Source organism: Miniopterus schreibersii (genome assembly GCF_964146895.1).
Source record: "Miniopterus schreibersii genome assembly, chromosome: 8".
Classification (NCBI taxonomy): domain Eukaryota; kingdom Metazoa; phylum Chordata; class Mammalia; order Chiroptera; family Miniopteridae; genus Miniopterus; species Miniopterus schreibersii.
Window position 1 is genome coordinate 8,895,851 of NC_138109.1, and position 16,338 is coordinate 8,912,188.

The 16,338-nt window shown below is 45.8% G+C and overlaps 1 protein-coding gene across 1 annotated transcript in view; it reads left to right on the forward strand.

Moving 5' to 3' along the window:
- Positions 1–8,530: 8,530 nt before the first annotated feature.
- The window catches only part of LUZP1 (leucine zipper protein 1), a 64,205-nt gene continuing 56,397 nt past the window's right edge, over positions 8,531–16,338 (forward strand). Inside the window, exon 1 of the mRNA XM_081144892.1 lies at positions 8,531–8,617. The gene's annotated coding sequence lies outside the window, so the exon portion shown is untranslated. The remainder of the gene's footprint in view (positions 8,618–16,338) is intronic.

Genomic DNA, 16,338 nt, shown 5'->3' on the forward strand with positions numbered 1-16,338 from the left:
CTATCTCTCTCAAATCAATCAGTACACCTTAAAAGAAAAAGTTGAAAAAATTAATCTTCTTACTCCAGGGGTCTCTGGTGAGATTCTTTAATTTTGTCGGTTTCTTCTTTATTTTGTGGGTGCTGTGCCCTGCGGTCATCCTACAGTACCAATTATCATGTAAAATGTGTTGTATATATTTTTTTCTGTAATCTTTATGGCAACTCTCTTAGGTATGTACTATTTGTTATTGTCTCTACTGTATAAATGAAGAAGCTATAGCTGGAAGAGGTTAACAAATGTACCTGGGTCTGTGTGACACCAACCCCTTTGCTCCTTGTCATGGCACTTACCTGCCCTGTGGACAGTCAGCAGAAAGGTACCTAGGGCCCTAGGTTCCCCCAGCAACGTGCCCCCAGAATTATCCAGTGAGTAGGATGACAAGGCTTATCTGGTCCAAAAACCAGTAAGAGAAATAACCATGGGACAAAGGGCCCAGGAGTTGTCATAAAACTCTTGCTGAAGCATGGTGCATTGTACTAGTTGGGGGTGTCCCTTGTGTAATACAGTCCTCTGAGAGTTTAATACAGGAAAAAATTTGTCTCTCCCAAATCACTGACCCGATTCTTCCAATCAGACTATAGCAATAGCTAATTCTTTTCTTTTTTAAAAAAATATATCTTTATTGATTTCAGAGAGAGGAAGGGAGAGGGAGAGAGAGAGAGAAACATCGATGATGAGAGTCACTGACCGGCTGCCTCCTGCACGCCCCCTGCTGGGGATCGAGCCTGAACCTGGGTATGTGCCCTGACTGGGAATCGAACCATGATCTCCTAGATCCTAGGTCCATGCTCAACTGCTGAGCCACGCCCGGCCGGGCGCAATAGCTAATTCTTAAAACAGGATTTACTAAGTGACAGGCCTGTTATAAGAACTGAATATGCCTTAACTCATTTAATCCTTCCAATGACCCTAAAAGAGGGTTTATTACTGTACCATCCAGAAGCACAGAGAAGTTAAATAACTGCCTAAGGTCACATGACCAGTCAGTGGTAGAGCTGGGCTTCAAAAAACACAGTCTGGCTTCAGGGTCTGTGTTTAATCACAAGTTTACAACTTCCCGTATAATCTGTAGCTCTTCCTGTTTCCCTCTTTGCTTTGACTGCCAGGAAACTCGGAGCCATGGTTTTTGCTCTGTCACAGTTGCTATCCTTAGAAAACCTAGCCTAGCATTTCTGCTATAATTAGTCAATTTTCCATCTTTCTTCCCTCCTTCTCCAGTGGTCTTTGGTCCAGGCTTTCATTAGTCTTTGATTTTTTTCTTTATAATTATCCATCAAATAGGCTTGAGGCTGCAATGGAAACCACCTCAAAACCCATTTTGGAATAGGCAGGAAATAATGCATCAATGAGACAAACAGACTATTTCTGACCAGCTGAGTCAGCTGGACACAGTCGGGGCTAGACGGATATCTTTTGAGCATCTTTTCAATGATCAACACCACGCTCCTTGATGTGGTAGATATAACAATGAACCCAAGTTAGTCCCAGTGCTAGTTAAGCTATTCTAACTGCTGTAATAGAGAAAGCTTGAAATCTCAGAGCCTAAATAACAATAGAATCTAGTTCGATGTGTGCACCGTTCAGTCAAGTGACTGAGTGAGACCCAGGCTGACCAAGGCTCTGCCATGTTCAACATGTGGTTTCCAAGGTCACCCTGATGTTGGCATCCAGTTGGCAGATGGGAGAAAAAAGAGAGAGCTTTGAGAAAGCAGACACACTTCTCAACTTGAATTCGGCCTGAATATGGCACACGTTTTCTCTGCCCATATCCTGCTGGTGAAAACTAGTCACATACTTACAAGGGCTATTGGAAAATGTAGTCTGAGCTGCTTTTCTCGGAGACAACTCTATACATGGAAGGGAAACATCTTTGGTGAACACCTGACATTGTTTCAGTTCAGAGGGGACTTAAAATTATTGAGCCATCTACCCTTAGAAAGTGGCTAAGAAGACCATGGAACATGCATTGTAGTCTTCCTTTGTTTACAAGCAACCACGCATGAGCGAAATGGAGCATTTCTATTTTACACCAAACATATTTGTCTGACAGGGGAATGGGCTCCTATGGGAGAGGGAAGGTTCATCATCATAGGAAGTACTCAAGCAGAGGCTGAATTTTCACTTGGCCGAAGGTTCTAGAAGTCAAGCTAAGTACCTCCTACCAGTCCTTCTAACTTTGAGCTTCTGTGCTAGGCTCCGTGGCCAACTCTGAGCACCTATTTTGTGTCAAGTTCCAGGCACAAATGAGACAAGGTGCTGGTCCTCAAGTGACTCAACTGTCATAAGCCGAAGCAGGGTATCTGGGAAGCAGGATAGTGGAATGGGCTGAGCTCCGAAAACAGGAGACTAGAGTTTAATTCCTAGCTCTGTTGCTGTGTGACAACGGTAAAGCCACTTGGCCTCTCTGGTTCTCAGTTTCCTCATTGACTAAATAGGTACATTAGTTATCTTCATAGATTCTGAGGACTCGGTGATGAAATAGTTTTAGAGCATGTGCAGCACAGTGACTGGTATGTAGTAAGCACTTTATTTGATCAGTCGCGATGACCTTGGGTAAGTCACTTCATTTTTAAGACAGAGTTCCTAAGAGCCCATCATGGGGCTGGAGTCTTGCTGTGTCGTGGGGCCTGGGGTCTGCCGCTTCAGTGGGTCACCCCGTGCCCGGCTGTAAGGTCTGAAGGATCAGGGGCGCGACCAGCACGGCTCAGGCCCAGAGAAACCGGGGTTAACAAGGACGCGGTTTCCTGGCCGAGCTCCCGGGGAAGGAGGTTTGCGCCGGGTCCCATCCCCCGGCCGGTCCAGCTCAGGAAACGCGGAGAGAAAGCCAGGAACCAGGCCTGCCAGGCCCCGGCCCCCCTCCCGCGTCCCGCCTGCAGGAAGCCGGCGGCGGGAACGCCCTGCCGGGGGTGGGAAAGGCCCCGCAGCCTCCCCCCCCCCCCCCCCCCGCGGCCGCCCGCCCCGCGCGGCGCTGTCACTGTGGCCCCCCCCTCCCGGCGCGGTCCCCCCGCTGGTCTTTCCCGCAAGTGGGCGCCCCCGCCCCCCCGCTGGGGCTGGGCTGCGGGGGGGGGGGGGGGGGCGCGGGTCCCACCCTCTCTTTTGGGAGGTGAGATGCTGAGGCCTGAGGGTTTGTCGGTGAGTGGTCCAAGGTCATGGCTAAAAAACCACAGGGCCAGGATTTACCTCCCAACTTCCCGTGTCTGTTTGGACTCTCACGTTGGTGCCTTGAGGCTGTAGTCTCGGTCCAGGTTCTTGAAGGGCTCAGGGGGGGTCAGGTTCTTGTGGAAGTTCAAGGACAGGAGGTCAGAATCTGGCGGCTACTGATGGCCTCCCAGAGATCCGGAAACCCCTTGGTTTTGTGTACCATGTGCGTTGCATTTTTTTCTTCAGCGTTTCAAAGGTGCCGGTGACCCCAAAATGGTGAAGAGCCACAGCTTTCCAGGGCCTACAGGTTCCTCTGTGGGGACGCGTGCTGTAAGAGGGCCTGAAGCTCCTGGACAGCCCACAGCACCTTGAGAATTTCGCTGCAGGACCCTGCTGTTACTCTGGAGGGCATGGGGTCTCTACAGGATCCCAGGATCTTTCTCTTGGAACTTGAAAATCTTTCTATAGGATCCTGGGGTTTGTCTGGGGATTTGAGGTCCCCATGAGGTCCTGGTGTCTCTTTCTGAGGTTCTGAGACTCTCACAATAAGGTCCTATGTTCCTCCAATTCTAAAGCAGGGCCTCAGGATGCCTATGAACCCCCTAAATTTGTAGGCATGATTTGTGGGGCAGCCTGTATACATGCAGTTTCTGGGTGAGGTTTCATGGATTTCACCAGATTCTCAAAAAGGATCCCTAATTCCCAAAGCTGGGAAAAACATTGGTTTAGAGTGTTCAGTGTTAGATAGACCTTGCTCCCTTCTCACAAGTAAGAGCTGGGGAAGGATAAGATGGAAGAGATAAAAGGCAGTGTTGTGTAGCAGGCAGAACGTGGGCTATGGAGTCAGGCATTCTAGGTTAAAATCCCAGCTTTTCCCCTTACCAGCTGTGTGACCTTGAGCAAATTTCTTAACCTCTCTGAGCCTCAAGGCCACCTCCTTTAGGAAGCCTTCCCTGTGTCCTGGATTGAGCTAGGTCCCCACTCTGCATCCCCAAACCCTTATAGCACCTGGACTGATACTTTGTGGCACTTAATGCAATTGTTATGAAGTGATTAATTGTGTTTAATGTTGTCTTGTCTCTTCAGACCTTTGCAGTTTTATAGTTTGTGCAATGCCTGGCACATGTTAGGCTCTCGGCCATTTGTAATGAAATAAATAAGAGCAAAGTAATGGAGAGATGCATGGCAGATGCTGCACTGGGATCAGAGGATCAGAAATGAATAAACACCGTTCCCATCCTTGAGGGGGTCCCAAACTAGTGGGGGAATAATATGAGTTCATGCAAGGAAGACTGTCCTAAATGCGTCAATGGGGGATAAACCTTAATGAGGACACACAGTAATGGGGAAAGCAGTAAGAGATTCTAAGATGAGTGGGACTCGCTCCTGAAAGAGCTGACCTAACAACTTCCTTTTGTATTATGTGTTGCAACTTACAAAACACTTAACTCACATAAAATAACCAGGTATGCCCTTATCCTGCAGAGATGGGGAAACTGCTGCTGAGAAGAGTTCAGTGACTTGCCCAAGGCCACCCAGGCCATCATGGCTGCCTGAGTGCACAGCTCACTGACCTCGTAATTCAGCCCACATCCTTCAGGAATTGGGCTTTGATGTTGTGAAGGTCTTGGTTTAGATCCCACTAGATGTGAGACTTTGGGTGAGTTACTTTACCTTGTTTTCTTAATCTGCAAGCTAGGAATGATAACCCCATAACCTATATGGGACAGTAACTATAGAGAGCCCAGTATGGTGCTTGGTTTGTAGTAAAGGATCCATAAGTGCCTGTTGAATGATTGAATGAAATATAGGTACTGATGGCTGGTCTGAAATGTGATTGGACTTAAAATAATGCCTTTTGGGAGAGAGTAGGCAATTTTGTCCCTTTATACTCTCGCTTTCTATGATTCCTGTGAGCCTTAGCACTGTCCTCAACCACAATGTTATACTTTATTGTTTGCAAACCAACAAAAGTGAACCAACCCCAGCTGGGTTAGCACATACATGTGTATGTTCACTACCTTTTTCCTGAGGACTAAGTAATAGAACCTCCTTGTAAAATATTTAAATTGCAGCCCTGGCTGGTGTGGCTCAGTTGGTTGGAGCGTCGTTCCATGCACCGAAAGGTTTTGGGTTTGACCCCGGTTGGGGTGTGTACAGTAGGCAACCGATCGATGTTTCTCTCTCATAATGATGTTTCTCTCTCACTCTCTTCCCCCTTTTCCTTTCCCCCTCTAAAATAAAATAAAAAAAGAAAAAAGAAATAAAAGAAAATTATTTTAAAAATTAAATCGCAGACAGATATACTGAGGAAAATGAAAGTGCAGATTTAGGCACAGTAGGCACAAGATGCCGACGTATTGTTACTTTTCTGGAGGTGGTGGAGGGCACAGGACAGGGAGTGAAAAAATTTTTACCTGCTTAAAAGTATCTCTTGGCTTTGCCATGGTTCCTGGGAGTTGTCAGGAGTCTTGCCTTTGGCTGTAGCATTGAAAGTTCGAGTGCAGCTAAGGGCTGGGGAGGGGTTAGAAGGTGAGAATTTCTGGGCAGGGCCTTGCTCTGGAATGCCACGAAGAATGAGATGTGAGCTGTGGAACTTTCTATGATTCAGATGCACACTGCTGATTTGTCTTGTAGCTGTGTTTTCATCTCCTTTCTCCCCTCTTAGCAGCTATTAGAGTCTTTTTTGAAAGTTCCCACTACACACACACACACAAACAAATAAAAAAGTAAAAAAAAAAAAGCTGAAAACCTCCTATTTAGTTCTCTATAGTCTCCATATTTTATGCATATGTTAAGCATATATTAAAGTTATAACCGTGGGATCCTACTATACCTGTAATTCTGCAACTTACTCTTATCATTTAACAATCCCCAGCAGATGCATTTTCTTGCCTGTTCATGAAAACCTACCTCATTCTTTGGCCAGCTGAGCTTCTTGAAGTGAGGACTGTTAGTGAGCCCTACAGCCGAGAGGCCGGCCTATGAGAGGCCAGCCTACGAGAGGCCTTACTGGGAGGGCATCTTGAAATAGTAATAGCAGCCACCACATCCTGGCATGAACTGGGTGCCAGGCTCTGAACTAAGCTCTTTCACATGTTATTTCTTTTACTCATTATAGCCACTGTGTGAGATAGGTACTATTATTATCCCCATTTTTTATCCACACCCAAGGATATCTTTATTAATTTTTTTTTTTTTTAGAGAGAGAGAGAGAGAGAGGCATCAATGTGAGAAACATCAATTGGTTGCCTCCCACGTGCACCCTGACTGGGGATTGAGCCCAAAACCTACATATGTGCCCTGACTGGGAATGGAACCCGCAACCTTTTGGTGTATGAGACAATGCTCCAACCGACAGCCACCTGGCCAGGGTGATTATTCCCATTTTTAAGATGAGAAATCGAGGTTCAGAAGCTCGAAAGTGCAAGGTCACACAACTGGTAAGTCTTGGAGCTGAAATTTGAATCCTGATCTGTCCTGTGCCAAAGCTTTGGTGTGAATGGATGAATAAGTGGCCGATGGGGCTGTCGGTCTTGGGGAGAAAGTTCTGTCTTCTGAACCTCCCCTGTATGTCCAGGGTTCTCTCTTCCAAAGGTTTGCAATGCTTGGAATCAGTGTCAGCACATTGGAAGGACTCAGTAAAGGCCCTTTCTTTGCCTGCAGCAATCCTGTGGCCATGCTTGCTTTTCGTGGGAAGTAGCATTTTGAATTTCCTATTCTAAAAATAAGCTTCAATTCGTTAGGGGCCCTAGAGGACCAGCCCAGGCATTTCAGGACAGCCATTTGCCTGTCCACAGTGCAGGAAATTAATCAGAATCCCAAAGTCCTTTCCCTCTTCCCACAGGCCAGCACTCTGGAAACGCCCAGAGTCTTGCTGCAGACCTCCTAGAGGACTGCAGAGATGCCAAGGGCAGTTTAACACAGAACTGGCTCTCTGTAAGGAAAGTGGGAGGAGAAAGGCATGAGGGAGAAATGGGTTGTCTTTGCTGCAAAGAATTTGCAGCTAGAATTAGAAGCTGTCCCCACCTTTGAGGGGGGTGCCAAGTGAGAGAGATACCCTGGGGTGTCAGATATGACTCTGCAGAATCCCCTGGGGTGTAGAAACTGGAGTGTTGGTTCCTGTTCCAATGGCAATCCTCTGCAGGGCCACTTTCAATGAGCCTCTTCTTCAGGAAGTCTAAGTCTTCTATTGTGCAATGATTGGGTGGATTAGCACTAGAGGTGCTATGTGGTGTTACAAGCTAGAAAGAATATTGATGATAACAATAATAACAAAAATAAGAATGACAACTACATGGTTTGTGGAACATGTGTGGGTTCCGACCTCAAGGAAGGGAGAAAGTGCTAAGAAACAACTGGGAGGTTAATTTGATACAAGTTAAGAATGTGTTCATGACTACATGAGAGTTAAACACAATGCTATGGATATTCCAAGCAGGGAGAGTTGACTTCTGGCTGGAGGGAAACAAGTTGTAAGTTGAGATGAGACAGCAAGGGAAGAGCATGAGAAATGGGGCAGATGTGGGAAAGCAGTGGGTGTGCTAGAGGAAGTTTGCATAAACTTTACAGTGTGTGTGTGTGTAAAGGTAGGTCAGGGCTTTTGCCTTTATTCCATAGGCAATAAGGAACTTACACAAGAGATGTCTCAAGAGACCAGCTATGCTGCTGCAGTCAGAGAGGAAGCAGCTCTCAGCGCATCTATGCCCTGGCTTGTGAATGCAGCTCTGTGCCAGTATGTGGGAGGTCATCTACCAGGAGAATGTCTCTGGCTGTGTCCTGCATCTCGCTGGGTGTGGGTCTTGGCTCCTTGAAAAGCTCCTCTCCCCACTTCTCTGGGCCCTGGGTACCTTGCTCATAGTAGGTCCACAGGAAATATAGAACTATTGGAGGGACTTTTGAGATCATCTGGTCATCGCCCCTTTCCATTCTAAAGAAGTTGAAAGTGAGGGATGGGAAAGGACTTGACTAAGATCACACAATGAATTAATAGCAGAGCTGAGAGACTGGAACTCAGGCCTCTTGAGTCTAAACCGAATTCCTTTTCCACATTTGCTGAGTAATAGATTTAGTATTTGTTGAGTAATTACTCCATACCAGGCCCTGGGCTACACACCTTTACATGGATTATCTCATTTAATCCTCACAACACCCCAGAGAGTGCCCCTCTTGAAACCGGGACGTCTTGTCTCCCACTTAGATTCCCCACCGGCTACACCTTGGGGGAGTCCAAGTCTTGGGAACGGGAAAATACGTCGAGGGGGAGGGGCGAAAAACAGCCCCACCCCTCGCCCAGGCCCCGCCTACATGAACGTGACGTCACCATCTGGCCCCGCCCCTCATTGTCAGTCCCGGGGAGCCCGAGGAGGCGCCGGCGGCCGGGAGCGGAGTGCGGAGCCCTCGGCGGGCGGGAGCGTGGGCCGGGGCCGCCGAGGTGAGGGGTCCGCGGTGGGGCAGCGGGAGCGCGGTGCGGGGGGCCGGGGCGGGCGCGCGAGGGGGCAGGAGGGCGTCCAGAGTGGGCGGCCTGCCCCGCGGAGGGTTCGGGGCACCGGGGGGTGGTGGGGCAGAACCCGCGGGCGCACCCGGGGGAGGACGGGGGGGTGTGTGGAGTTGAGGTGGGGGGAGAGTTTGAGTGGAATTTTGGAGGAAGCGCTCGGAAGGGGAGATCTTCGGGGGCGAGACCTTGAGAATGTTTTTGGAGTTTTTGAAGGGGGAGGGAAGCTTCTGAGAGACTTCTCGGTGGGAACGAGAATCTGAGGAGAAATGTTGGGGCAGGGAGCTGAGGGGCTGTTTTGGGGGGCGGAGGAAGAGTTTCAGGGTCGAGTTTGGGAGTCGGGGGGAGGGCGCGCGGGGCCCGGTGGGGGCGGGGAGCGGCGCGGCGGGGCGGGGGGCCGGGGCTGCCGGGGAGGGGGCTGCGCGGGGCCCGCGGGCACCCGGGGAGGAAGGAAGTGATCTTACAGGAAGAGCCCAGGAGCTCCCGAGGAGGAGGAAGAGGAGGAGGAGGGAGGTTTGGGACGGCTCGGGCGGGCGTGCGGGGCCGACTGCGGGACCGGGCGGCGGGGGCCCGGGCTGGGCGGGGAGGGCTCCCGCCGCCGCGGCAGCTGTCGGCCCGCCTCGCCGGCCCGCGTCCCGGCGGATGCTGGTCTCACAGCCAGACCGCCGGGCCAGGAAGGAATTTGAGGCATTCGCTTTGTTTAAGTTGCCAGTAGACAGTCCTGAGGACTAATTAATGGTGGAATCTGCAGGGGGACGCGGGCGAGCTGGGCCGGGGCGCCCCCCGCCCGCCGCCGCAGCCGCCGCGGTGAACTTTCCGCAGCGCACGCGGCCCGCCTCCCTGCGCACCCCCACCCTTGCCGGGCGGGGAAGGAGCCATGGCTTCCCCAAGCGCAGGAATGAAGTGCGGTTTCTGGGGCCGGTGGCGTCGGGCTGCGGAGGCTCCCTGCTGGGAACCCGGCGTCCCAGAGCGGCCGGGAGGGAGGTTCGGAGCCCGGCTTAGCGCCATGTGAGGTGCCTGCGGTTTCTGTTAATAACCTTGGAGGAGGCTCTGAGCCAAGAAAGACCATCTTGCTTTGGAGCATCTGTTTCTTCATCGTCAGCCCCTTTCCTAACACTGCAGAGCTTGTTGTGGCTTGTTTCGGAAATGCCGAGACTAGTGCTCACACTTGAGGGTGGGAGAGGGGAAGAGAATAGGCACCCCCAAAACGCTGCAGTGCGATCTCCGCAAAGACAGAGACTGCTTGCAGATTCTCCGTCGCACCTTCCGCGACATGAATGACCTTGGGAAAAGAGTTACGCTTCTGAGCTCCTGGTGCCTTATCTGTAGGTTGTGGAGAAAATATTCTGTGGACTTACCTGCCTTTTGGGGGTATTTTGAGAAGTGGGGTTTGTTCAGGGGCTGTTTACAGACTGCCGCAGTTCTGGCCTAAGGAGCTGGACTAGTGTCAGAACCGGGGAAATTCAGGTCACCTAGTAAGATTTTACTACCTCAGATTAGGGCGGGAGGGAGGGGTATGGGCTTTCGGGGGGTATTTACCTTCTGAGAATTTGTACAGTATGTTCCACATTGCTTTCTGTCACTTTGTGTGGGGGTTTGGTGGCATTCGTGTGGTTAAATTGAATAACCCCTATAGAAAATTCTCTTCTCAGAAATAATTATTTTGTTCAGAATTCCCCTTGGGGCAGATTAAAGTTTTGCTCAATTTACTCAGAAGAATTTTCCAGGTTTCTAAAATTAAATCACTTTTCTAAACATAGTAACTAAAGTTTGAAAAACTGGAAATAGTGGGATGTGAAGGGAGCTGATTAGAGTATAAACAAGGCAGCAAGTACTGGTTCATCGTCCTGTGATCACTAACAGAGATTGTGGATTATCCTTGATTAATAGGTATTTTCTTACTCTTAAATAATTTAAGAACAGGAAAGGGAACTAATATTGTTGAATCTCCTACTCTGCCCAGTAATTGTGTTAGGTGGTATATATCTCACATAGTTTTCACAAGTAGTTGGCATCCTTGTTTCACAATGAGCAAACTGTGAGGGTCAGAAGGGAAAGGGACTTTTCCCAAGTTTATATATAAAATTAGTAAGAAGCAGAGCTGGAATTCATACTCAAGTCTGTTTCTAAGGTCCATGGTTATCTCCTCTAGGCATACAGCATTGGGAACCAGGAGGCCTAGTTTCTAGGCCTTTGACTCAGCCACTGGTCATTGGGACCTTAGACTTTGTCAGTTAAGTTTTCCCAATAATCTTGCCTTCTTTTCTTCTAGCCATGTGTCAGTATGCTTTTGAGATGTTCTAGTTTTTTTGTAGGAAGACAAACATATAAGGCTGTCTTAGTGATGTGTTCTATATGCAGTAGGTGCTCAATAAATTTTTTCTTATAGAGTACCTGGGTGATCATAGATTACATTTATGTAATGGAAGATGTGGATAGCTAATGGTTCTGCCACTGTAGAGGCCATCATTGAGGTGACATTCGTGATCAGAAACTGAACCATTTTTCAGGTAACATGGCTTTTTGGGACAGTACAGGTAGGACCTACATGGTCAAGCTGAAAGATTTGGTATAAACTTTGATGCACATAACAGATGCTCAGTAAATATTTGCTGAATAAATGCATGCATTCTTTTTTTTTTTTTTTTTTTTTTAAAGCCAGCTTTGTTGAGGTGTAATTTACAATAAAATTCACCAATTTTAAGTGTACACTTCGTGATGTATACATGACAAATGTATACAGCTGTGTAATCACTACTGCTTTCATTTGTTGAACCTGGTTAGTTTAAACAAATTGGTTAGCAGGGTGATCCCTGGGAATTTTGTCAAGCTTTGATATTGACATTCAAATACTGGTGCCATCAGAGTGAATACTAGAGAGCCAAGGAGCCACATTTGTAGGAAAGAGGGAAATCTTAGATATTTAATGGTGAGATGCACGAGAAGAATAAGAGAGGTAAGATCGGGACACTTGTCACCTCAGGGGAAAGACAAATTGAACCAGGTTTTCATTACTTTTGATACATTGTGGGGGGGAAAATTACCCAAACATTTATTAAAGAGTTGAACTGTTATTTTTATTTAAAAATTTTTTTAGTCTAGCTGTGCGTGGCTCAGCGGTTGAACATCAGCCTAGGATCCAGGAGGTTGAGGTTTGATTCCCAGTCAGGGCACATGCCCGGGTTGTAGGCTCTATTCCCAGTTGGGGGCGTGCAGGAGGCGGCCAATCAATGACAACTCTCTCATCATTGATGTTTCTATCTCTCTCTCCCTCTCCTTTCCTCTCTCTGAAATCAATAAAGCTATATTAAAAAAAAATTTTTTTTTTAAGTGATAGCTCTTGAAATATAAAACAACACATTTGGCTATCCTTAAGAAGTGTTTACACATTGCGGTTGTTCAAATAATTCTCAGGGTGGGGTGTTATAAAATGATTGAAGGCCTTGCCCTTCCAGCTATGACAGGATATCCTTAGTTTTATCTCCAACTTGTTTTAGTTAATATTCCATAAGGGAATACATTAGGTAGAAATTGTGTCTTGCTGGGAAGACATAAGATTATTTTTTCCTTCTCATAATTTCTCATTGCTGAACCTGGCCCAGCCTGCTCTCATTTATTTTATTTTTATTATTATTATTTTTTAAATATATCTTTATTGATTTCAGAGAGAGGAAAGGAGAGGAAGAGAGAGAGACAGAAACATCAATGATGAGAGAGTCATTGATCGAGCCCACAACCTGGGCATGTGCCCTGACTGGAAATCGAACCCCGATTGCCTGGATCCCTAGGTCGATGCTCAACTGCTGAGCCACGCCTGGCCGGGCTCATTTAAGTTTTTATCTTAGGAAGTGCTCAAAACCTGTTAATGTGCTTCTAGGAGAAACCTCATTTTCACCTTTTACTCCTTGTTTCTCTTTATTCACTCGATTTCTATATGCTGACTGTTTATAATCACCCTCTTCCACCCATGAATCCTGAGAATGGAAACTCCTCAACCATCAGCCTTCCATATACCATTAGGAAATAATAATTAAATTAAACCACCAGTCTACCAACTCAGTATTTTGGGTTGTGATAGGGAGAAAATAATAACTCTGTGAGGTAGTCATTATCCTCATTTTACACATGAGGGATCTGAGCTCAGAGCAGTTCTTGCTAGAGCTAGTGAGGGACAGGCCATTGATTTGCGCTCAGGTATGATTGATGCTCAAGTTTGGGATATTCCTATTTCATTACACTCTCTCGTGTATTGGGGTTGGGAGGAGAGGGAAGGGTGGGGGGGCAAAATAGCATATTAAAATATAAGCCAAAACATAACAAGCATTGCTAATCTGTTTAGGCATTGCTGTTTTCATCTATTTCTTAATTTCTGTGGAGATACCTCCTTATAAATTCTAAAGAATTTATAGCTCTTCCTTTATTGCAGAACTCCCTTTCCAGATTTATTTTTTAAATTTTTTAAAATTTTATTTTAGAGAGGAGAGAAGGGAAAGAGAAACATCAATTTGTTGTTCTTACTTATGCATGAATTGGTTGTTTCTTGTATATCCCCTGACTGGAGATTGAACCTGCAACCTTGGCATATCAGGAAGATGCTCTAACCAACTGAGCAACCTGGTCAGGGCCCCAGCATTTTTAAAAACTTAATACAGTGTGTTTTCTCTGTACAATTAAAAAAAATTATTTCTCACCTGAGGACATGCTTAGAGAGAGAGAGAGAAAGAGAGAGAGAGTGAGAGAAAGAGAGAGAAAGAGAAACATCGATTGGTTGCGTTTCACACGTTCCCCTACCAGGGATCAAACCCGCAACCCAGGTATGTGCTCTGACCAGAAATCGAACACTCAACAGGACAACGCTTAACCAACTGAGCCACGTCAGCTGGGCTTATTATAATGTTTTATTGACATATATTGTGTGTGTATGTGTCTGTATATGTATATATAGAAACAGATACACATATCAGAAAATACAATTTGATGACTTTTTCACAAACTGAATATAGCCATGTAACTGACACTCAGATCAAGAAACAGTATTACTAGTACCTAGAAGACCCAATCTAGTTTCCTTCCAGTTCCTGACATCCTTCTACCCCCAGGGTGGCTTCCAACCACGTGGATTAGTTTTATCTGTTTTTGTACTTTTGTAAAAGTTGAATCATACAGCATATATTCTTTTGGGTCTGGCTCTTTTTATTCAACAATATGTTTATGGCTTAGCTGATTTTGCTCAGTGGTTAAAGCGTTGGCCCCAGGACTGAAGGGTCCTGGGTTCGATTCCAGCCAAGAGCACGTACCTTGGTTGCAGGCTCTATCCCTGGCAGCCACTCCATGTATCTCTCTCACATTAATGTTTCACCCCCCCTCCCCCTTTTCTACTCTCTGAAAAGCAGTGGAAAAATATCCTCTGGTGAGGATTAAAAAAAACAAAACCCACAATAATATGTTTATGACTATGTGAACACTTTCAATGGTTTTCTTTTGGGCTTGGAATAAAATCCAAATTCAAACTGTTTTATCTTGGCCTGGAATGCCTTGTATATAACCTGGCCCCTGCCTGCCTCTCCAGTCTCATTATCCATTATGCTTCGGTCACAGTAGCTTCTTCTTTATTTTTGAACTCAGCGAGTTTTCGTACCTCAGGGCTTTTGTATGGGTGGCTCTCTTCTCGAACACTCTTTCCCCTGCTCTTCGCCTGGCTGCCTCCTTCAAGCCTCAGCTTATGTGTCAGAGATGCTTTCCCTCATCCTGTTTGCTAGTCCTTTCCCCGTTACTCGTTACTGGCATTTGTTGCTTCCCTTAGCACTTATTACACTTTATAATGATGTGCTTGCTTGCACGATTATTATCTGTCTTCCCCACTGGACTTCACAGGAGCAGGGAACTTGGTTTTGTTCACCAGTGTATACCTAGTACCTAACACAATGACTGACATGTAATAGGTATTTAATAAATATTTAATGACCACGTGCCCAATTCAGCACCTTTGTTCCCATTATCTTTTTTCCTTATGCTGTTTAACCAATGAATCCTTTCCACCCTTCAAGGCTCAGCTCAGTTACCCCTCTTTGAAGTCTATCCTGACTTTGCAGTAGTAAACCTCTCTTTAAAAAATAGTGACATTAATTGCTGATACCCCTCATGTTCTTGGTAAGTCACGCTAGCATGTGTCTTATCTATCTAGTTGGATCAAAAGCACCTTTCTCAAAAATCTTGCAGCTTGTAATGCCAGTACCCCTCATACTCCTGGTTAACTTGACTAGCTTGTATCCTTACCTAATTTGATGAGAAGCTTCTTGACCAGAAGCTAATTTTGTCTTAGCCAGTACTCCCCTCATTTCCTTTCACTGAGCTTTGCACATAGTCGACTCTCAGTAGAGATTTTGATGACTGGTCATAATGACGCTGTGTATAGGTAGTAATTTTAATTTCTCAGGCTTGTTAACATGGATTCTTTTTATTAGAATTCTGCTTAGTATTTTCTCTATTCCAAAGGCTAGGAGTGCCCCAGCTGCTTTAGGTGATTTAACAACTATTAGGTTGTGAAGATACAGGAGTCCAGTTCTGGTGCCACAAAGCATATACTCCTTTGGAATCCGTCACTGGCAAAGTAGTAACTATGCACAGTTCCTTCTTGGAAAGATGCTTAGTCAGCACTCCTCATGCTCTCAGGTTGGAGTTATTAACTGAAAGGAGATAGTAGGTAGTAACCTCATTTGAATTCTGTTGAATAACATTTTGATGTCAACAATGAAAAATTTAAGCCAGTCAAACCTGTTTAAAGTCATCTTCGCCGACTTTCCAGTAAGTTCTCTCAGTAGTTATTCTAATTCTTTTATTAAGGCAGAAGACTGTATATACTAATTTTATATGTACTTTAAGCCAATTTAAATGCAAATTTAAATTAGTAGTAACTGGGATGGTTTAATTTAATAACATATTACACAATTGAGTGATAAAGGTAAATATTTTTAAGAGGTGCCTACTATGTATTTTTATTTATTTTATTTTTGTTTAAATATTACAGATGTCCCTTTTTCTCCGCAATGACCCATTCCACCCTGTCCCACCCCTCTCCCCACCATTGTCCGTGTTCTTGGGTTGTGCATATATGCATATAAATTCTTTGGTTAATCTCTCCCCCTCCACCCACCCGCCCTCCATCTGTCTGACATTCGTCAGTCTGACCCATGCTTCCATGTCATTGAATTTATTCTGTTCATCAGTTTATTAAGTTCTTTAGAGTCCACATATAAGTGAGATCATGTGATGTTTGTCTTTCTCTGCCTGGCTTATTTCGCTTAGCATAATATTCTCCAGGTCCCTCCATACTGTCCCAAAGGATATGAGATCCTTCTTTACAGCTGCGTAGTATTCCATGGTGTAAATGTCCCACAGCTTTTTATCCACTCATCTACTGATGGGCACTTGGGCTGTTTCCAGATCTTAGCTATCTACTATGTATTTTTAAGTAGTGATCATTTTGACTTTTCTGATGGAACTATATCAGAAGATTGCAGGGTAATTTAGTATATTTTTTTAAAATGGAAACATTGAGGCAGAGGTACTTAGGAAGTTTCTGAGAGACATTGGAATAATTTTGTTAACTTTCATAATCTTATCTTTTTCTTTAACAGCCTAGAAATATTTTATGAAATCAG